Consider the following 24,451-nt stretch of genomic DNA (forward strand, 5'->3'; position numbering starts at 1 on the left):
CCCATCTAGGAGTGGCACTGCAGTGTCACGCAGGATGTCCCTTCCAAAAAACCCTCCCCAAACAGCACATGACGCAAAGAAAAAAAGAGGCGCAATGAGGTAGCTGTGTGAGTAAGATTAGCGACCCTAGTGGCCGACACAAACACCGGGCCCATCTAGGAGTGGCACTGCAGTGTCACGCAGGATGTCCCTTCCAAAAAACCCTCCCCAAACAGCACATGACGCAAAGAAAAAAAGAGGCGCAATGAGGTAGCTGACTGTGTGAGTAAGATTAGCGACCCTAGTGGCCGACACAAACACCGGGCCCATCTAGGAGTGGCACTGCAGTGTCACGCAGGATGTCCCTTCCAAAAAACCCTCCCCAATCAGCACATGATGCAAAGAAAAAGAAAAGAAAAAAGAGGTGCAAGATGGAATTGTCCTTGGGCCCTCCCACCCACCCTTATGTTGTATAAACAAAACAGGACATGCACACTTTAACCAACCCATCATTTCAGTGACAGGGTCTGCCACACGACTGTGACTGATATGACGGGTTGGTTTGGACCCCCCCCAAAAAAGAAGCAATTAATCTCTCCTTGCACAAACTGGCTCTACAGAGGCAAGATGTCCACCTCATCTTCACCCTCCGATATATCACCGTGTACATCCCCCTCCTCACAGATTATCAATTCGTCCCCACTGGAATCCACCATCTCAGCTCCCTGTGTACTTTGTGGAGGCAATTGCTGCTGGTCAATGTCTCCGCGGAGGAATTGATTATAATTCATTTTAATGAACATCATCTTCTCCACATTTTCTGGATGTAACCTCGTACGCCGATTGCTGACAAGGTGAGCGGCGGCACTAAACACTCTTTCGGAGTACACACTTGTGGGAGGGCAACTTAGGTAGAATAAAGCCAGTTTGTGCAAGGGCCTCCAAATTGCCTCTTTTTCCTGCCAGTATAAGTACGGACTGTGTGACGTGCCTACTTGGATGCGGTCACTCATATAATCCTCCACCATTCTATCAATGTTGAGAGAATCATATGCAGTGACAGTAGACGACATGTCCGTAATCGTTGTCAGGTCCTTCAGTCCGGACCAGATGTCAGCATCAGCAGTCGCTCCAGACTGCCCTGCATCACCGCCAGCGGGTGGGCTCGGAATTCTGAGCCTTTTCCTCGCACCCCCAGTTGCGGGAGAATGTGAAGGAGGAGATGTTGACAGGTCGCGTTCCGCTTGACTTGACAATTTTGTCACCAGCAGGTCTTTCAACCCCAGCAGACTTGTGTCTGCCGGAAAGAGAGATCCAAGGTAGGCTTTAAATCTAGGATCGAGCACGGTGGCCAAAATGTAGTGCTCTGATTTCAACAGATTGACCACCCGTGAATCCTTGTTAAGCGAATTAAGGGCTGCATCCACAAGTCCCACATGCCTAGCGGAATCGCTCCCTTTTAGCTCCTTCTTCAATGCCTCCAGCTTCTTCTGCAAAAGCCTGATGAGGGGAATGACCTGACTCAGGCTGGCAGTGTCTGAACTGACTTCACGTGTGGCAAGTTCAAAGGGCATCAGAACCTTGCACAACGTTGAAATCATTCTCCACTGCACTTGAGACAGGTGCATTCCACCTCCTATATCGTGCTCAATTGTATAGGCTTGAATGGCCTTTTGCTGCTCCTCCAACCTCTGAAGCATATAGAGGGTTGAATTCCACCTCGTTACCACTTCTTGCTTCAGATGATGGCAGGGCAGGTTCAGTAGTTTTTGGTGGTGCTCCAGTCTTCTGTACGTGGTGCCTGTACGCCGAAAGTGTCCCGCAATTTTTCTGGCCACCGACAGCATCTCTTGCACGCCCCTGTCGTTTTTTAAAAAATTCTGCACCACCAAATTCAAGGTATGTGCAAAACATGGGACGTGCTGGAATTTGCCCATATTTAATGCACACACAATATTGCTGGCGTTGTCCGATGCCACAAATCCACAGGAGAGTCCAATTGGGGTAAGCCATTCCGCGATGATCTTCCTCAGTTGCCGTAAGAGGTTTTCAGCTGTGTGCGTATTCTGGAAAGCGGTGATACAAAGCGTAGCCTGCCTAGGAAAGAGTTGGCGTTTGCGAGATGCTGCTACTGGTGCCGCCGCTGCTGTTCTTGCGGCGGGAGTCCATACATCTACCCAGTGGGCTGTCACAGTCATATAGTCCTGACCCTGCCCTGCTCCACTTGTCCACATGTCCGTGGTTAAGTGGACATTGGGTACAACTGCATTTTTTAGGACACTGGTGAGTCTTTTTCTGACGTCCGTGTACATTCTCGGTATCGCCTGCCTAGAGAAGTGGAACCTAGATGGTATTTGGTAACGGGGGCACACTGCCTCAATAAATTGTCTAGTTCCCTGTGAACTAATGGCGGATACCGGATGCACGTCTAACACCAACATAGTTGTCAAGGCCTCAGTTATCCGCTTTGCAGTAGGATGACTGCTGTGATATTTCATCTTCCTCGCAAAGGACTGTTGAACAGTCAATTGCTTACTGGAAGTAGTACAAGTGGGCTTACGACTTCCCCTCTGGGATGACCATCGACTCCCAGCGGCAACAACAGCAGCGCCAGCAGCAGTAGGCGTTACACGCAAGGATGCATCGGAGGAATCCCAGGCAGGAGAGGACTCGTCAGAATTGCCAGTGACATGGCCTGCAGGACTATTGGCATTCCTGGGGAAGGAGGAAATTGACACTGAGGGAGTTGGTGGGGTGGTTTGCGTGAGCTTGGTTACAAGAGGAAGGGATTTACTGGTCAGTGGACTGCTTCCGCTGTCACCCAAAGTTTTTGAACTTGTCACTGACTTATTATGAATGCGCTGCAGGTGACGTATAAGGGAGGATGTTCCGAGGTGGTTAACGTCCTTACCCCTACTTATTACAGCTTGACAAAGGGAACACACGGCTTGACACCTGTTGTCCGCATTTCTGGTGAAATACCTCCACACCGAAGAGCTGATTTTTTTGGTATTTTCACCTGGCATGTCAACGGCCATATTCCTCCCACGGACAACAGGTGTCTCCCCGGGTGCCTGACTTAAACAAACCACCTCACCATCAGAATCCTCCTGGTCAATTTCCTCCCCAGCGCCAGCAACACCCATAGCCTCCTCATCCTGGTGTACTTCAACACTGACATCTTCAATCTGACTATCAGGAACTGGACTGCGGGTGCTCCTTCCAGCACTTGCAGGGGGCGTGCAAATGGTGGAAGGCGCATGCTCTTCACGTCCAGTGTTGGGAAGGTCAGGCATCGCAACCGACACAATTGGACTCTCCTTGTGGATTTGGGATTTCGAAGAATGCACAGTTCTTTGCTGTGCTGCTTTTGCCAGCTTGAGTCTTTTCATTTTTCTAGCGAGAGGCTGAGTGCTTCCATCCTCATGTGAAGCTGAACCACTAGCCATGAACATAGGCCAGGGCCTCAGCCGTTCCTTGCCACTCCGTGTGGTAAATGGCATATTGGCAAGTTTACGCTTCTCCTCCGACAATTTTATTTTAGGTTTTGGAGTCCTTTTTTTTCTGATATTTGGTGTTTTGGATTTGACATGCTCTGTACTATGACATTGGGCATCGGCCTTGGCAGACGACGTTGCTGGCATTTCATCGTCTCGGCCATGACTAGTGGCAGCAGCTTCAGCACGAGGTGGAAGTGGATCTTGATCTTTCCCTAATTTTGGAACCTCAACATTTTTGTTCTCCATATTTTAATAGGCACAACTAAAAGGCACCTCAGGTAAACAATGGAGATGGATACTAGTATACAATTATGGACTGCCTGCCGACTGCAGACACAGAGGTAGCCACAGCCGTGAACTACCGTACTGTACTGTGTCTGCAGCTAATATAGACTGGTTGATAAAGAGAAGATGTCTATGTAACTATGTATGTATAAAGAAGACTGAAAAAAATCCACGGTTAGGTGGTATACAATTATGGACGGACTGCCTGCCGAGTGCAGACACAGAGGTAGCCACAGCCGTGAACTACCGTACTGTACTGTGTCTGCAGCTAATATAGACTGGTTGATAAAGAGAAGATGTCTATGTAACTATGTATGTATAAAGAAGAATGAAAAAAAATCCACGGTTAGGTGGTATACAATTATGGACGGACTGCCTGCCGAGTGCAGACACAGAGGTAGCCACAGCCGTGAACTACCGTACTGTACTGTGTCTGCAGCTAATATAGACTGGTTGATAAAGAGAAGATGTCTATGTAACTATGTATGTATAAAGAAGAATGAAAAAAAACCACGGTTAGGTGGTATACAATTATGGACGGACTGCCTGCCGAGTGCAGACACAGAGGTAGCCACAGCCGTGAACTACCGTACTGTACTGTGTCTGCAGCTAATATAGACTGGTTGATAAAGAGAAGATGTCTATGTAACTATGTATGTATAAAGAAGAATGAAAAAAATCCACGGTTAGGTGGTATTACAATTATGGACGGACTGCCTGCCGAGTGCAGAGACACAGAGGTAGCCACAGCCGTGAACTACCGTACTGTGTCTGCTGCGACTGGATGATAAATGATATAAAAAATATATATATATCACTACTGCAGCCGGACAGGTATATATTATATATTATATAATGACGGACCTGCTGGACACTGTCTGTCAGCAGAATGAGTTTTATTTTTATAGAATAAAAAAAAAAAAAACACACAAGTGAAGTCACACGACGAGTGTTTAACTTTTTCAGGCAATCACAATATAAGTATACTACTAACTATACTGGTGGTCAGTGTGGTCAGGTCACTGGTCAGTCACACTGGCAGTGGCACTCCTGCAGCAAAAGTGTGCACTGTTTAATTTTAATATAATATGTACTCCTGGCTCCTGCTATAACCTATAACTGGCACTGCAGTAGTGCTCCCCAGTCTCCCCCACAATTATAAGCTGTGTGAGCTGAGCAGTCAGACAGATATATAATATATATAGATGATGCAGCACACTGGCCTGAGCCTGAGCAGTGCACACAGATATGGTATGTGACTGACTGAGTCACTGTGTGTATCGCTTTTTTCAGGCAGAGAACGGATATATTAAATAAACTGCACTGTGTGTCTGGTGGTCACTCACTATATAATATATTATGTACTCCTGGCTCCTGCTATAACCTATAACTGGCACTGCAGTAGTGCTCCCCAGTCTCCCCCACAATTATAAGCTGTGTGAGCTGAGCAGTCAGACAGATATATATAATATTATATATAGATAATAGATGATGCAGCACACTGGCCTGAGCCTGAGCAGTGCACACAGATATGGTATGTGACTGACTGAGTCACTGTGTGTATCGCTTTTTTCAGGCAGAGAACGGATATATTAAATAAACTGCACTGTGTGTCTGGTGGTCACTCACTATATAATATATTATGTACTCCTGGCTCCTGCTATAACCTATAACTGGCACTGCAGTAGTGCTCCCCAGTCTCCCCCACAATTATAAGCTGTGTGAGCTGAGCAGTCAGACAGATATATATAATATTATATATAGATAATAGATGATGCAGCACACTGGCCTGAGCCTGAGCAGTGCACACAGATATGGTATGTGACTGACTGAGTCACTGTGTGTATCGCTTTTTTCAGGCAGAGAACGGATATATTAAATAAACTGCACTGTGTGTCTGGTGGTCACTCACTATATAATATATTATGTACTCCTGGCTCCTGCTATAACCTATAACTGGCACTGCAGTAGTGCTCCCCAGTCTCCCCCACAATTATAAGCTGTGTGAGCTGAGCAGTCAGACAGATATATATAATATTATATATAGATAATAGATGATGCAGCACACTGGCCTGAGCCTGAGCAGTGCACACAGATATGGTATGTGACTGACTGAGTCACTGTGTGTATCGCTTTTTTCAGGCAGAGAACGGATATATTAAATAAACTGCACTGTGTGTCTGGTGGTCACTCACTATATAATATATTATGTACTCCTGGCTCCTGCTATAACCTATAACTGGCACTGCAGTAGTGCTCCCCAGTCTCCCCCACAATTATAAGCTGTGTGAGCTGAGCAGTCAGACAGATATATATAATATTATATATAGATAATAGATGATGCAGCACACTGGCCTGAGCCTGAGCAGTGCACACAGATATGGTATGTGACTGACTGAGTCACTGTGTGTATCGCTTTTTTCAGGCAGAGAACGGATATATTAAATAAACTGCACTGTGTGTCTGGTGGTCACTCACTATATAATATATTATGTACTCCTGGCTCCTGCTATAACCTATAACTGGCACTGCAGTAGTGCTCCCCAGTCTCCCCCACAATTATAAGCTGTGTGAGCTGAGCAGTCAGACAGATATATATAATATTATATATAGATAATAGATGATGCAGCACACTGGCCTGAGCCTGAGCAGTGCACACAGATATGGTATGTGACTGACTGAGTCACTGTGTGTATCGCTTTTTTCAGGCAGAGAACGGATATATTAAATAAACTGCACTGTGTGTCTGGTGGTCACTCACTATATAATATATTATGTACTCCTGGCTCCTGCTATAACCTATAACTGGCACTGCAGTAGTGCTCCCCAGTCTCCCCCACAATTATAAGCTGTGTGAGCTGAGCAGTCAGACAGATATATATAATATTATATATAGATAATAGATGATGCAGCACACTGGCCTGAGCCTGAGCAGTGCACACAGATATGGTATGTGACTGAGTCACTGTGTGCTGTGTATCGCTTTTTTCAGGCAGAGAACGGATTATAAAGTAAACTGCACTGTCCTCACTAGTAAACTCTCTCCACTCAGTCTCTACACTTCTACAGTAACAGTACTCCTCCTAGTCAGCTCCAGTAAATCTCTCTCAGTCTCTTATAATCTAAATGGAGAGGACGCCAGCCACGTCCTCTCCCTATCAATCTCAATGCACGTGTGAAAATGGCGGCGACGCGCGGCTCCTTATATAGAATCCGAGTCTCGCGATAGAATCCGAGCCTCGCGAGAATCCGACAGCGTCATGATGACGTTCGGGCGCGCTCGGGTTAACCGAGCAAGGCGGGAAGATCCGAGTCGCTCGGACCCGTGAAAAAAAACATGAAGTTCTGGCGGGTTCGGATTCAGAGAAACCGAACCCGCTCATCTCTAACTACCAGTCGGCCGGCTTCCCTGTTCACTTCAGTGGCCGTGCTGCTCCCCCTTTGCTTTGGCTGGCTCCTATATCCGCGGCTGCGGCGATAAGAGCTTCTGCGCATGCTAAGAAACCCATTCAAGCCGGAGCCGCGGCAGTGAAGAGAGTGTTTGCTGACAGCTGCCCTCAAGGCAAATAACCAGGGGCAGCGAGCGCACAGAGTAGCCAGGTATCCAGGGCCTGACAAACAGTGTTATGGCACGGGGCACCCTGGAGCAATACATCCCTTGATCACCAGCAGCATGTAGGAACTGGAATCGCGACCGGAAGCATATGCAAGTTAGTGCCTGCGGTGACGCTGATCACCCGTATGTCTGACTTTGCAATGCGTCCTCTCCCTGCACACTGTGTAAGATGGGACTGTGCTATGATAGGAGGTCAGGGTTTGGATGCCTAGGAGAGCTGCAGGAAAGTTATTCCTGAATCCTCAGTGTCAGTTTGTGTATATCAGTAAGTCAGCATCTGTGTCAACATCTGTTTGTCAATGTATCAGCATCTACAGAATAAAAAATAGTGTATTAACAGTAGCGGTCTCCAGCCACCAAGTTTGAATTAAAACACCAGGAGTGAAAAAATCAAGGAAACTGATTCACCCTGAGGGAATGGAGGGATCCTTCACCCTCCCTTTGCTTAGGTCTGTGTAAACAGCAGCAAAAAACTTCTCTCTCTCGATCACAGACCAAATAGGAAAATTCTCCAAAGCCTCAGAGAAAATCCGTAACGGATGACAATAGGTTCACTTCTTAAAAAGCATCCTGAAACACTTTAAAGAGAGAGATACATAGTGTAGCAGTCCTTTAAGATAAAAAAAGGGGTTTTATTCCACAGACCGCACTTACAAGACAATGATTAAAAACAGGCACATAAAATCAACTCCTATGGACATATCACCAAGATGACATCTTTCCTCCTCGGGAAACTCCTGTAACACCAGCTGGACACGGTGTATGGGGAAGCCTGGTTCCGGATCCACAACTTCCACCAAAAGCCAAGAAGATCCTTCAGAGTAAATGGAGAAACGTCCACGGGTTGTAACAACAAGTGAAGCTCAACGCGTATCGGACATACCGTCCTTCATCAGGAGCATACATTCACTTGTTTAGAAACCATACTTATACCCTATACACAGCTGGAGACGATTACCGCTAACCGGCAATTTCCAGTATCTTCATTTCCGTTTTGGTCACCTGACCGGAAACGGAAACTACGTTTGCGGTTCACATGCGTTCCACGCGGCAATTTACATCGCGACTGCGTTCCACTCCACATCCTTATGCTGTCCATAGACCTCCGGACTCTAAAAAGTCTCTTTGTTGCAGTTCTTTTATAATCAGTCCAAATGGTCCAACAGGTACTAAAAACCCCGTTAAAAACAATATCATAAAAGGAAAAAGAGAAAAAAATCATTTGCCAGAACAATAATAATTAACCATAAAACTAATTAAAATGATTAGAATGAAGGACTAATATACAGTACCATAATGGAGAAAGAAAAAGGCAAGGAACTATTCCAAAAAACATTTCAGTTCGAATTCACCGTTTAAACCCCTGGGTACCAGGGTGCCCAAACGGTAAATCCATTGCATCTCCGCCCTTGCTAGTCTCCTATCTAAATCTCTTGTTCTCCATTTTGGTAAAACAGTCTGAATGCCACAAAAAGATTTTAGGAAACACTCCTTTGACTCATGGATTTTTTTAAAATGGGATGAGACGGTGTGGGTTTCTAACCCCTTTCTTATGTTGTAGATGTGTTCGGCCCACCTCACCTTTACACACCTCCCTGTCCTTCCAACATAAAACAAACCACATGTACACTCTAGGATGTAAACCACATTCTTAGTGTGACATGTGATAAATTCCCTGATGGGGAAAGATTTCCCATTTACCATGAATTCTGTGACCTTTCTTAGTGGGGATTTCACAGTCTTGCACATAAGGCAGTCGCCACAGCGGTGAAAGCCCTTTGTCCTTATGCTCTGTCTTAGGTCAGTTTCTAGACTGCTCCTTACTAACTGATTCTTCAAGGAGGGGGCTCTTCTATACACGAAAGTGGGGCCCTCTGGTAGTATGGAGCCAAGAACCGGATCCTGTTTGAGTATATTCCAATTGTCTCGGAAGACCCGTTCAATACCTTTAAACGACTGGTTATATTGACTAATAAAAGCCCACTTGTATTTCTCATCTTGTGGACCTGAATTAGTTTTAGTTTTTAACAGGGTATCCCTTTCTACTTTAGAAATTTTACTTCTTGCTTGAGCTATTGCATTGGAGGAATAGCCCTTTTTCAGAAATCTACCTGATATTTCATCCAGCTGTTGTTCGCACTCCTGTCCATCGGTGCAATTCCTCTTTATCCTTGCAAATTGGCTGAATGGAATCCCATCCAGCCAATTTGCATGGTGCTGGCTTGTACGATCTATGAAGCTGTTTGAATCTGTCAACTTCCTGTATGTCCTAGTATGGACCCTCCCATCGGAAATATAAATGCACAGATCCAGAAAGGACACTTCTTTCTTATTACTTGTGAAAACCAGTTGAATGGACATATCATTCAAATTCAAATCTTCACAAAAAGCATTTAGAGAAACATCATCTCCTCGCCAGACAAACAACACGTCGTCTATATAGCGCTGCCAGGACACTAGGCCCGCCACCAGTCCATCGCCTTGCCAAATCCGATGGTCCTCCCAGTACGCCATAAACAAGTTAGCGTAACTGGGGGCGAACCTAGTGCCCATGGCAGTCCCAACCTGCTGTAGGTAGAAGGTCCCATCAAAATAAAAATAATTGTTTAATAAAATAAACTTAATACTTTCCAAAATGAAATTTTAAATTTTTTCATTAAGAGGACTCATCTCTAAGAAATAGGAAACCGCTAACAATCCCTTCTCAAGGTCTATGATGGTATACAAAGTACACACATCAGCTGTGCACAAAATGTCCCCCTCTTCCCAATTATACATACTAATCCTTCTTAGGGTATCACCTGTATCCTTCAAATATGCTTTAGTTTTTTGCACCAGCGGTTGTAGGTGATAATCCACCATAGCAGACAAGTTACTAGTAAGACTGTTACACCCTGATACAATGGGCATTCCTGGTGGGTGGAGGGGGTCCTTGTGTATCTTAGGGAGGACATACAGTGTGGGGATAGAAGGTGTAGTTATATTTAGAAACTCAAATTCTTTCTTAGTAATGACATTTTCTTCTAATGCCTTAGTACTTAAAACCAACAATGCTTTAGATATTTTGCTAGTTGGATCAGATTTGAGTTTCAAATAAGTTTTACCGTCATTTAATTGTCTATAAATCTCCTGCATGTATGCCTCCCTTTTCATCAGGACCACACCTCCACCCTTGTCTGCCGGTTTAATAATTAAACCCTTATCATTTTTCAAATTTTGAATCGCCTCAAATTCTTTTTTAGTTAAATTGGGCCTTGTGTTCTTATTTTTGGCACTTTTCTCAACCACTTTTTCAATCTCATCGCAGACCACTTTATTAAAGACCTCAAGACAGTTTCCTCTAGCCTGGGTTGGATAAAAGGTGGAAGGGGGTTTAAACGACGAGACTTCCATGACTACTTCGTCTTGAATAGGTTCCTTAGTTTTTTCCTCTTTTAGTTCAAAAAACCGTTTGATGGTCAATTTACGCACAAACTTTTGTACGTCAAGGAAAATTTCAAAGGAGTTGGGTTTATTGGAGGGCGCAAATTTCAACCCCTTCTGCAAGACCCCTATTTCATGTACATCAAGAGGTCTCTCAGAGAGATTGAAAATCTTCCCCTCCAACGGGTTCTCTCCTCCAGAGTCTCCTTCAGTCGTACTCTGTTCATTACACTTGGGGGTTTTCTTAAACTTTCGACTTTTTCCAGCTCTTTTACCCCTTTTAGTGAGTTTACTGGACTTTTTAGATGACAAAAGTCCTACCATCGATTCCTCTGGGTTCTTGGACCCCATTCTAAAAAAGATGGAGAGGAAACATCCTGTTCAACATCTCGAAGGGGCTTAAATCTATTGAAGGTATTTATTCCTGGGGATCTATTTTCAAACCTCACTGCTCTTTTATCATTCCTTATATTATACCATCTATTGGACTGACCAGGATTAGCACCAAGGTTACCATTTACCCTCTCCTGATTTCTATTTGTAGGATACCTATTTTCAAAAAAACTCTTCTTATATCCCACCGCTCTATCCCTTCTCCTCCACGGGACAAAGTTCCCATTTGGAATAGATTCCAACCGGGCACTTTCAATATTCATATTGGGGCCCTGTTGAAGAGACCTCATTTTTCTTTTTTTATTTGTAACTGGTGGTAACTCATCTCTTTCCTCTAGTTTTTCTATAGAGTTTACCTTCTCTACCTCTTTTGTCGATCTGTCATTAGTGTCTCTTTTTAATTTTTTTAACTTTCTATCTCTGAGTTCCTTAGTATTCTTATTCATTTTTTGCAAAAGTGCTTTCTCCCGACTCTGAAAATCTTCTAGGTCTTTATAGGGGTGCACCAAAGTTTGCATCGTGTTAATTTCTTCATTTAATTTATTCATATTCCCTTTCCTTTCCCTGATGATTAAATCCATCAGAGCCACAGAACATGAATTAAGTATGGTCTCCCATTCACTTATAAACTCTGGTTCAGATGTACCAAACGAGGGGGGTTTTGAAATTTTAAGACCTTTAGGTATGAGGTGGGCAGACTGGTAGTACTCTAAGGTTATCACCTCCCACCACATCCTATTTTCTTTAAGCATAAGGACTTCTAATTTTTTAAAAAGTGAGGATAAATCCTCATCACAAATCTCTACCCCTTTATTCACCTCCTTAAACGCATTTTCAATTAATACATTTCTATTTTCCCTATAACTAAACATGGTTGCAACACAGTTCCAAAAAATGGATAAAAACAAACAAGCAGCAATTGATTTTCAGATTCCGTGCGCACAAGACTGAGGTGCAGCTACACAATACACACGTGTGTGAATCCACCCCACACACAAGAAACAGATACAGAATAAAAAATAGTGTATTAACAGTAGCGCTCTCCAGCCACCAAGTTTGAATTAAAACACCAGGAGTGAAAAAATCAAGGAAACTGATTCACCCTGAGGGAATGGAGGGATCCTTCACCCTCCCTTTGCTTAGGTCTGTGTAAACAGCAGCAAAAAACTTCTCTCTCTCGATCACAGACCAAATAGGAAAATTCTCCAAAGCCTCAGAGAAAATCCGTAATGGATGACAATAGGTTCACTTCTTAAAAAGCATCCTGAAACACTTTAAAGAGAGAGATACATAGTGTAGCAGTCCTTTAAGATAAAAAAGGGGTTTTATTCCACAGACCGCACTTACAAGACAATGATTAAAAACAGGCACATAAAATCAACTCCTATGGACATATCACCAAGATGACATCTTTCCTCCTCGGGAAACTCCTGTAACACCAGCTGGACACGGTGTATGGGGAAGCCTGGTTCCGGATCCACAACTTCCACCAAAAGCCAAGAAGATCCTTCAGAGTAAATGGAGAAACGTCCACGGGTTGTAACAACAAGTGAAGCTCAACGCGTATCGGACATACCGTCCTTCATCAGGAGCATACATTCACTTGTTTATACAAGTGAATGTATGCTCCTGATGAAGGACGGTATGTCCGATACGCGTTGAGCTTCACTTGTTGTTACAACCCGTGGACGTTTCTCCATTTACTCTGAAGGATCTTCTTGGCTTTTGGTGGAAGTTGTGGATCCGGAACCAGGCTTCCCCATACACCGTGTCCAGCTGGTGTTACAGGAGTTTCCCGAGGAGGAAAGATGTCATCTTGGTGATATGTCCATAGGAGTTGATTTTATGTGCCTGTTTTTAATCATTGTCTTGTAAGTGCGGTCTGTGGAATAAAACCCCTTTTTTATCTTAAAGGACTGCTACACTATGTATCTCTCTCTTTAAAGTGTTTCAGGATGCTTTTTAAGAAGTGAACCTATTGTCATCCGTTACGGATTTTCTCTGAGGCTTTGGAGAATTTTCCTATTTGGTCTGTGATCGAGAGAGAGAAGTTTTTTGCTGCTGTTTACACAGACCTAAGCAAAGGGAGGGTGAAGGATCCCTCCATTCCCTCAGGGTGAATCAGTTTCCTTGATTTTTTCACTCCTGGTGTTTTAATTCAAACTTGGTGGCTGGAGAGCGCTACTGTTAATACACTATTTTTTATTCTGTATCTGTTTCTTGTGTGTGGGGTGGATTCACACACGTGTGTATTGTGTAGCTGCACCTCAGTCTTGTGCGCACGGAATCTGAAAATCAATTGCTGAATGTATCAGCATCTGTGTGTCAGTGTCTGTGGCAACATCTGTCTGCGTCAGTGTGTCAGCATGTTTGTGTGTCAGTGTCAGTGTCTGTCTGTGTTAGCGTCTGTGTGTCAACAGCTGTCTGTCAGCGTCTATGTCAGCATGTTTATATGTGTCAGTATCAGCATCTTTCTGTGTGTCTGTGTCAGCAACAGTGTGTCAGTATCTGTCTGAGTGTCAGAACCTGTGTGTCAGCTTCTGTCTGTGTGTGTCAGCCCCCTAGAAAGAGTACCCCAAATCCCCCCCCCCCCACCAAACGCAGGCACATACACACAGTCCACCCCTTTTTTTTATTTTGTAGGCCAATGTCTTTTAATATTTTCCACGTGGGGGCCAATGTATTTTTTTTTGTGCGGCATACATTTTCTTTATTTTTACTGTCCGGGGCCAATGTAGTTTTTTTTTCTGTAGTGGCCAATGTGTTTTATTGTTTTCTGTAGAGGCTAGTGTGTGGGTTTTTTCTGTGTGTGCCAATATGATTTTTTTTTTCCTGTGGATGTCAATATGTTTTTTTTTCTGTGGGTGCCAATATGTTTTGTTTTATGTGAGTGCAAATATGTTTGTTTGTTTTTATTTGGGGGCTAATGTGTTTTTTTTTATATCCTATGGGGGTCAATGCATTAATTATTTTTGATGTCGGTGGTCAATTTGTTTTTGTTTTCTTGTGAAAGCCAGTGTGTTTTTTTATTAAATTTTTTCTGCGTTGTTCAGTTTGGATTTTTTTTTCTGTAGGGCCAATGGTGTGTGTGTGTGTGTGTGTGTGTGTGTGTGTGTTTTTCCTGTGGTGGGGCAATGTGTTTGTTTTTTTCCTGTGGGAGTCAATTTTATTTTTTTTGGCTGCAACTGCATTTAACTCAGAATCAGGCCCCGCCTTTGACAGACTCCGCACCCTTTGACAGACCCCGCCACATTAGGGCTGCTTTCATAAATTTCCCGGGCTGGTTTTCCATCCCAATCCGCCCCTGAGCGTTGAGGCGGCCGTGATTTGGGGGCACTGCTTCTACTTCTCCTTAGCCCGGACTACTGTGGCTGGGTCCCACCGCTGCCTGTACCTGCTGCGGTCGCTGTCAGTCAGGGCAGCCTGATCATGGAGATGCCCTTGTGTGTGCGGGCGCTGCGGCTCTCCGGGGCTGCCCGGTTCCTGCGCTCTCTCCGTGTGCAGTATCTCCACACCGGCTCCACTCTGGCCTCCAAGGCGCCCGTGTCCATCGCAACGGGCCATGGTCATGATGACCATGAGGATGATATGACCGACTCCTATGCCAGGGTAAGACCCTCACTTATATACCTACTATAGTGTCATTGCCCATATGTGCCATACCCCCTATATCCTATAAACTGTGCCATGTGTACTGAGGTGACTCCCCCTGTATACCTGTCCATACTATTCCTATATACTGTGTGCCCTGTATGAGGTGCCCTGTATGAGGTTATACCCCCTATATACGCACTCACTCCGTCCCCTACCAGACCTGTCCCCGCATACTTACCCTGTCCTCTATCAGACCTGTCCTGTACACTCACCCTGTAACTTACCAGACCTGCCCCCGCACACTCACCCTATCCCCGCACACTCACCCTGTCCCCTACCAGACCTGTCCTTGTATACTCACCCTGTCACCCACCAGACCTCTCCCCGCACACTCACTACATCCCCTACCAGACCTGTCCCCACACACTCACTCCATCCCCTACCAGACCTGTCCCGCATACTCACCCCGTCCCTTACCAGACCAGTCCCCCCACACTCACCCCGTCCCGTACCAGACCTGTCCTTGTATACTCACCCTGTCACTCACCAGACACCAGATCTGTACTCCATGCCCACAGCATGATAAAAATGAGGTTGTGGCTCGTTGGTATGGCACTGTGACGCCACAACCCTTGTTATGAGACCACACCCACCTTCCCAGGAGCATGCGCAAAAGTCCCCCCCCCCCCGCCTTCCCCTATCATGGTGCCCCCCCTGTCATTTTGTTCTGGATCCGCCCCTGCTGGACGGTAAGAAGTTGCGCCTTCCACCATTTGCACGCCCCCTGCAAGTGCTGGAAGGAGCACCCGCAGTCCAGTTCCTGATAGTCAAATTGAAGATGTCACTGTTGAAGTACACCAGGATGAGGATATGGGTGTTGCTGGCGCTGGGGAGGAAATTGACAAGGAGGATTCTGATGGTGAGGTGGTTTGTTTAAGTCAGGCACCCGGGGAGACACCTGTTGTCCATGGGACGAATATGGCCATTGACATGCCTGGTCAAAATACAAAAAAAAAATCACCTCTTCGGTAGAGATGAGCGGGTTCGGTTTCTCTGAATCCGAACCCGCACGAACTTCATGTTTTTTTTCACGGGTCCGAGCGACTCGGATCTTCCCGCCTTGCTCGGTTAACCCGAGCGCGCCCGAACGTCATCATGACGCTGTCGGATTCTCGCGAGACTCGGATTCTATATAAGGAGCCGCGCGTCGCCGCCATTTTCACACGTGCATTGAGATTGATAGGGAGAGGACGTGGCTGGCGTCCTCTCCATTTAGATTAGGAGAGAGAGAGAGAGATTGACCTGAGGCTGATACTGTAGAAGAGAGTGCAGAGTTTAGTGACTGACCACAGTGACCACCAGCAGTGCAGTTGTTTTATTTAATATATCCGTTCTCTGCCTGAAAAAAACGGTACACACAGTGACTCAGTCACATACCATATCTGTGTGCACTGCTCAGCCCAGTGTGCTGCATGCCTGCATCATCTATGTATATATTATATATCTGACTGTGCTCAGCTCACACAGCTTATAATTGTGGGGGAGACTGGGGAGCACTGCAGTGCCAGTTATAGGTTATAGCAGGAGCCAGGAGTACAAGACAGTCACATACCATATCTGTGTGCACTGCTCAGCCCAGTGTGCTGCATCATCTATGTATATATTATGGCCCTCATTCCGAGTTGATCGGTCGCAAGGCGAATTTAGCAGAGTTACACACGCTAAGCCGCCGCCTACTGGGAGTGAATCTTAGCTTCTTAAAATTGCGACCGATGTATTCGCAATATTGCGATTACTAACTACTTAGCAGTTTCAGAGTAGCTTCAGACTTACTCTGCCTGTGCGATCAGTTCAGTGCTTGTCGTTCCTGGTTGACGTCACAAACACACCCAGCGTTCGCCCAGGCACTCCCACCGTTTCCCCGGCCACTCCTGCGTTTTTTCCGGAAACGGTAGCGTTTTCAGCCACACGCCCCTGAAATGCCGTGTTTCCGCCCAGTAACACCCATTTCCTGTCAATCACATTACGATCGCCGGAGCGAAGAAAAAGCCGTGAGTAAAATTACTTTCATCATAGTAAAGTTACTTGGCGCAGTCGCAGTGCGAACATTGCGCATGCGTACTAAGCGGATTTTCACTGCGATGTGATGAAAAATACCGAGCGAACAACTCGGAATGAGGGCCCATATATCTGACTGTGCTCAGCTCACACAGCTTATAATTGTGGGGGAGACTGGGGAGCACTGCAGTGCCAGTTATAGGTTATAGCAGGAGCCAGGAGTACATATTATATTAAAATTAAACAGTGCACACTTTTGCTGCAGGAGTGCCACTGCCAGTGTGACTGACCAGTGACCTGACCACACTGACCACCAGTATAGTTAGTAGTATACTATATTGTGATTGCCTGAAAAAGTTAAACACTCGTCGTGTGACTTCACTTGTGTGGTGTTTTTTTTTTAATTCTATAAAAAACTCATTCTGCTGACAGACAGTATCCAGCAGGTCCGTCATTATATAATATATATACCTGTCCGGCTGCAGTAGTGATATATATATATTTTTTATATCATTATTTATCATCCAGTCGCAGCAGACACAGTACGGTAGTTCACGGCTGTAGCTACCTCTGTGTCGGCACTCGGCAGTCCATCCATAATTGTATACCACCTACCCGTGGTTTTTTTTTCTTTCTTCTTTATACATACATACTACTACATCTCTTTATCAACCAGTCTATATTAGCAGCAGACACAGTACAGTACGGTAGTTCACGGCTGTGGCTACCTCTGTGTCGGCACTCGGCAGTCCGTCCATAATTGTATACCACCTAACCGTGGTTTTTTTTTCTTTCTTCTTTATACATACATACTACGACATCTCTTTATCAACCAGTCTATATTAGCAGCAGACACAGTACAGTACGGTAGTTCACGGCTGTGGCTACCTCTGTGTCGGCACTCGGCAGTCCGTCCATAATTGTATACCACCTAACCGTGGTTTTTTTTTCTTTCTTCTTCATACATACATACTACGACATCTCTTTATCAACCAGTCTATATTAGCAGCAGACACAGTACAGTACGGTAGTTCACGGCTGTGGCTACCTCTGTGTCGGCACTCGGCAGTCCGTCCATAATTGTATACCACCTAACCGTGGTTTTTTTTTCTTTCTTCTTTATACATACATACTACGACATCTCTTTATCAACCAGTCTATATTAGCAGCAGACACAGTACAGTACGGTAGTTCACGGCTGTGGCTACCTCTGTGTCGGCACTCGGCAGTCCGTCCATAATTGTATACCACCTAGCCGTGGTTTTTTTTTCTTTCTTCTTCATACATACATACTACGACATCTCTTTATCAACCAGTCTATATTAGCAGCAGACACAGTACAGTACAGTAGTTCACGGCTGTGGCTACCTCTGTGTCGGCACTCGGCAGTCCGTCCATAATTGTATACCACCTACCCGTGGTTTTTTTTTCTTTCTTCTTTATACATACATACTACTACATCTCTTTATCAACCAGTCTATATTAGCAGCAGACACAGTACAGTACGGTAGTTCACGGCTGTGGCTACCTCTGTGTCGGCACTCGGCAGTCCGTCCATAATTGTATACCACCTACCCGTGGTTTTTTTTTCTTTCTTCTTCATACATACATACTACGACATCTCTTTATCAACCAGTCTATATTAGCAGCAGACACAGTACAGTACGGTAGTTCACGGCTGTGGCTACCTCTGTGTCGGCACTCGGCAGTCCGTCCATAATTGTATACCACCTACCCGTGTTTTTTTTTTCTTTCTTCTTCATACATACATACTACGACATCTCTTTATCAACCAGTCTATATTAGCAGCAGACACAGTACAGTACGGTAGTTCACGGCTGTGGCTACCTCTGTGTCGGCACTCGGCAGTCCGTCCATAATTGTATACCACCTACCCGTGTTTTTTTTTTCTTTCTTCTTCATACATACATACTACGACATCTCTTTATCAACCAGTCTATATTAGCAGCAGACACAGTACAGTACGGTAGTTCACGGCTGTGGCTACCTCTGTGTCGGCACTCGGCAGTCCGTCCATAATTGTATACCACGTAACCGTGGTTTTTTTTTCTTTCTTCTTCATACATACATACTACGACATCTCTTTATCAACCAGTCTATATTAGCAGCAGACACAGTACGGTAGTTCACGGCTGTAGCTACCTCTGTGTCGGCACTCGGCAGTCCGTCCATAATTGTATACTAGTATCCATCCATCTCCATTGTTTACCTGAGGTGCCTTTTAGTTGTGCCTATTAAAATATGGAGAACAAAAATGTTGAGGTTCCAAAATTAGGGAAAGATCAAGATCCACTTCCACCTCGTGCTGAAGCTGCTGCCACTAGTCATGGCCGAGACGATGAAATGCCAGCAACGTCGTCTGCCAAGGCCGATGCCCAATGTCATAGTACAGAGCATGTCAAATCCAAAACACCAAATATCAGTAAAAAAAGGACTCCAAAACCTAAAATAAAATTGTCGGAGGAGAAGCGTAAACTTGCCAATATGCCATTTACCACACAGAGTGGCAAGGAACGGCTGAGGCCCTGGCCTATGTTCATGGCTAGTGGTTCAGCTTCACATGAGGATGGAGGCACTCAGCCTCTCGCTAGAAAAATGAAAAGACTCAAGCTGGCAAAAGCAGTAGCACCGCAAAGAACTGTGCGTTCTTCGAAATCCCAAATCCACAAGGAGAGTCCAATTGTGTCGGTTGTGATGCCTGACCTTCCCAACACAGGACGTGAAGAGCATGCGCCTTCCACCATTTGCACGCCCCCTGCAAGTGCTGGAAGGAGCACCCGCAGTCCAGTTCCTGATAGTCAGATTGAAGATGTCAGTGTTGAAGTACACCAGGATGAGGAGGATATGGGTGTTGCTTGCGCTGGGGAGGAAATTGACCAGGAGGATTCTGATGGTGAGGTGGTTTGTTTAAGTCAGGCACCCGGGGAGACACCTGTTGTCCGTGGGAGGAATATGGCCGTTGACATGCCTGGTGAAAATACCAAAAAAATCAGCTCTTCGGTGTGGAACTATTTCAACAGAAATGCGGACAACAGGTGTCAAGCCGTGTGTTCCTTTTGTCAAGCTGCAATAAGTAGGGGTAAGGACGTTAACCACCTCGGAACATCCTCCCTTATACGTCACCTGCAGCGCATTCATCATAAGTCAGTGACAAGTTCAAAAACTTTGGGTGACAGCGGAAGCAGTCCACTGACCACTAAATCCCTTCCTCTTGTAACCAAGCTCACGCAAACCACCCCACCAACTCCCTCAGTGTCAATTTCCTCCTTCCCCAGGAATGCCAATAGTCCTGCAGGCAATGTCACTGGCAATTCTGTTGAGTCCTCTCCTGCCTGGGATTCCTCCGATGCATCCTTGCGTGTAACGCCTACTGCTGCTGGCGCTGCTGTTGTTGCTGCTGGGAGTCGATGGTCATCCCAGAGGGGAAGTCGTAAGCCCACTTGTACTACTTCCAGTAAGCAATTGACTGTTCAACAGTCCTTTGCGAGGAAGATGAAATATCACAGCAGTCATCCTGCTGCAAAGCGGATAACTGAGGCCTTGACAACTATGTTGGTGTTAGACGTGCGTCCCGTATCCGCCGTTAGTTCACAGGGAACTAGACAATTTATTGAGGCAGTGTGCCCCCGTTACCAAATACCATCTAGGTTCCACTTCTCTAGGCAGGCGATACCGAGAATGTACACGGACGTCAGAAAAAGACTCACCAGTGTCCTAAAAAATGCAGTTGTACCCAATGTCCACTTAACCACGGACATGTGGACAAGTGGAGCAGGGCAGGGTCAGGACTATATGACTGTGACAGCCCACTGGGTAGATGTATGGACTCCCGCCGCAAGAACAGCAGCGGCGGCACCAGTAGCAGCATCTCGCAAACGCCAACTCTTTCCTAGGCAGGCTACGCTTTGTATCACCGGTTTCCAGAATACGCACACAGCTGAAAACCTCTTACGGCAACTGAGGAAGATCATCGCGGAATGGCTTACCCCAATTGGACTCTCCTGTGGATTTGTGGCATCGGACAACGCCAGCAATATTGTGTGTGCATTAAATATGGGCAAATTCCAGCACGTCCCATGTTTTGCACATACCTTGAATTTGGTGGTGCAGAATTATTTAAAAAACGACAGGGGCGTGCAAGAGATGCTGTCGGTGGCCAGAAAAATTGCGGGACACTTTCGGCGTACAGGCACCACGTACAGAAGACTGGAGCACCACCAAAAACTACTGAACCTGCCCTGCCATCATCTGAAGCAAGAAGTGGTAACGAGGTGGAATTCAACCCTCTATATGCTTCAGAGGTTGGAGGAGCAGCAAAAGGCCATTCAAGCCTATACAATTGAGCACGATATAGGAGGTGGAATGCACCTGTCTCAAGCGCAGTGGAGAATGATTTCAACGTTGTGCAAGGTTCTGATGCCCTTTGAACTTGCCACACGTGAAGTCAGTTCAGACACTGCCAGCCTGAGTCAGGTCATTCCCCTCATCAGGCTTTTGCAGAAGAAGCTGGAGACATTGAAGGAGGAGCTAACACGGAGCGATTCCGCTAGGCATGTGGGACTTGTGGATGGAGCCCTTAATTCGCTTAACAAGGATTCACGGGTGGTCAATCTGTTGAAATCAGAGCACTACATTTTGGTCACCGTGCTCGATCCTAGATTTAAAGCCTACCTTGGATCTCTCTTTCCGGCAGACACAAGTCTGCTGGGGTTGAAAGACCTGCTGGTGAGAAAATTGTCAAGTCAAGCGGAACGCGACCTGTCAACATCTCCTCCTTCACATTCTCCCGCAACTGGGGGTGCGAGGAAAAGGCTCAGAATTCCGAGCCCACCCGCTGGCGGTGATGCAGGGCAGTCTGGAGCGACTGCTGATGCTGACATCTGGTCCGGACTGAAGGACCTGACAACGATTACGGACATGTCGTCTACTGTCACTGCATATGATTCTCTCACCATTGAAAGAATGGTGGAGGATTATATGAGTGACCGCATCCAAGTAGGCACGTCACACAGTCCATACTTATACTGGCAGGAAAAAGAGGCAATTTGGAGGCCATTGCACAAACTGGCTTTATTCTACCTAAGTTGCCCTCCCACAAGTGTGTACTCCGAAAGAGTGTTTAGTGCCGCCGCTCACCTTGTCAGCAATCGGCGTACGAGGTTACATCCAGAAAATGTGGAGAAGATGATGTTCATTAAAATGAATTATAATCAATTCCTCCGCGGTGACATTGACCAGCAGCAATTGCCTCCACAAAGTACACAGGGAGCTGAGATGGTGGATTCCAGTGGGGACGAATTGATAATCTGTGAGGAGGGGGATGTACACGGTGATATATCGGAGGGTGATGATGAGGTGGACATCTTGCCTCTGTAGAGCCAGTTTGTGCAAGGAGAGATTAATTGCTTCTTTTTTGGGGGGGGTCCAAACCAACCCGTCATATCAGTCACAGTCGTGTGGCAGACCCTGTCACTGAAATGATGGGTTGGTTAAAGTGTGCATGTCCTGTTTTGTTTATACAACATAAGGGTGGGTGGGAGGGCCCAAGGACAATTCCATCTTGCACCTCTTTTTTCTTTTATTTTTCTTTGCGTCATGTGCTGTTTGGGGAGGGTTTTTTGGAAGGGACATCCTGCGTGACACTGCAGTGCCACTCCTAAATGGGCCCGGTGTTTGTGTCGGCCACTAGGGTCGCTAATCTTACTCACACAGTCAGCTACCTCATTGCGCCTCTTTTTTTCTTTGCGTCATGTGCTGATTGGGGAGGGTTTTTTGGAAGGGACATCCTGCGTGACACTGCAGTGCCACTCCTAAATGGGCCCGGTGTTTGTGTCGGCCACTAGGGTCGCTAATCTTACTCACACAGTCAGCTACCTCATTGCGCCTCTTTTTTTCTTTGCGTCATGTGCTGATTGGGGAGGGTTTTTTGGAAGGGACATCCTGCGTGACACTGCAGTGCCACTCCTAAATGGGCCCGGTGTTTGTGTCGGCCACTAGGGTCGCTAATCTTACTCACACAGTCAGCTACCTCATTGCGCCTCTTTTTTTCTTTGCGTCATGTGCTGATTGGGGAGGGTTTTTTGGAAGGGACATCCTGCGTGACACTGCAGTGCCACTCCTAAATGGGCCCGGTGTTTGTGTCGGCCACTAGGGTCGCTAATCTTACTCATACAGTCAGCTACCTCATTGCGCCTCTTTTTTTCTTTGCGTCATGTGCTGATTGGGGAGGGTTTTTTGGAAGGGACATCCTGCGTGACACTGCAGTGCCACTCCTAAATGGGCCCGGTGTTTGTGTCGGCCACTAGGGTCGCTAATCTTACTCACACAGTCAGCTACCTCATTGCGCCTCTTTTTTTCTTTGCGTCATGTGCTGATTGGGGAGGGTTTTTTGGAAGGGACATCCTGCGTGACACTGCAGTGCCACTCCTAAATGGGCCCGGTGTTTGTGACGGCCACTAGGGTCGCTAATCTTACTCACACAGTCAGCTACCTCATTGCGCCTCTTTTTTTCTTTGCGTCATGTGCTGATTGGGGAGGGTTTTTTGGAAGGGACATCCTGCGTGACACTGCAGTGCCACTCCTAAATGGGCCCGGTGTTTGTGTCGGCCACTAGGGTCGCTAATCTTACTCACATAGTCAGCTACCTCATTGCGCCTCTTTTTTTCTTTGCGTCATGTGCTGATTGGGGAGGGTTTTTTGGAAGGGACATCCTGCGTGACACTGCAGTGCCACTCCTAAATGGGCCCGGTGTTTGTGTCGGCCACTAGGGTCGCTTATCTTACTCACACAGTCAGCTACCTCATTGCGCCTCTTTTTTTCTTTGCGTCATGTGCTGATTGGGGAGGGTTTTTTGGAAGGGACATCCTGCGTGACACTGCAGTGCCACTCCTAGATGGGCCAGGTGTTTGTGTCGGCCACTAGTGTCGCTTAGCTTAGTCATCCAGCGACCTTGGTGCAAATTTTAGGACTAAAAATAATATTGTGAGGTGTGAGGTATTCAGAATAGACTGAAAATGAGTGGAAATTGTGGTTTTTGAGGTTAATAATAATATGGGATCAAAATGACCCCCAAATTCTATGATTTAAGCTGTTTTTTAGTGTTTTTTGAAAAAAACACCCGAATCCAAAACACACCCGAATCCGACAAAAAAAATTCGGTGAGGTTTTGCCAAAACGCGGTCGAACCCAAAACACGGCCGCGGAACCGAACACAAAACCAAAACACAAAACCCGAAAAATTTCAGGCGCTCATCTCTACTCTTCGGTGTGGAATTATTTCAACAGAAATGCGGACAACTGGTGTCAAGCCATGTGTTGCCTTTGTCAAGCTGTAATAAGTAGGGGTAAGGACGTTAACCACCTAGGAACATCCTCCCTTATACGTCACCTGGACCGCATTCATCAGAAGTCAGTGACAAGTTCAAAAACTTTGGATGACAGTGGAAGCAGTCCACTGACCACTAAATCCCTTCCTCTTGTAACCAAGCTCCTGCAAACCACACCACCAACTCCCTCAGTGTCAATTTCCTCCTTAGACAGGAAAGCCAATAGTCCTGCAGGCCATGTCACTTTCAAGTCTGAT

Source organism: Pseudophryne corroboree, chromosome 2, assembly GCF_028390025.1.
Source record: "Pseudophryne corroboree isolate aPseCor3 chromosome 2, aPseCor3.hap2, whole genome shotgun sequence".
NCBI classification, from domain to species: domain Eukaryota; kingdom Metazoa; phylum Chordata; class Amphibia; order Anura; family Myobatrachidae; genus Pseudophryne; species Pseudophryne corroboree.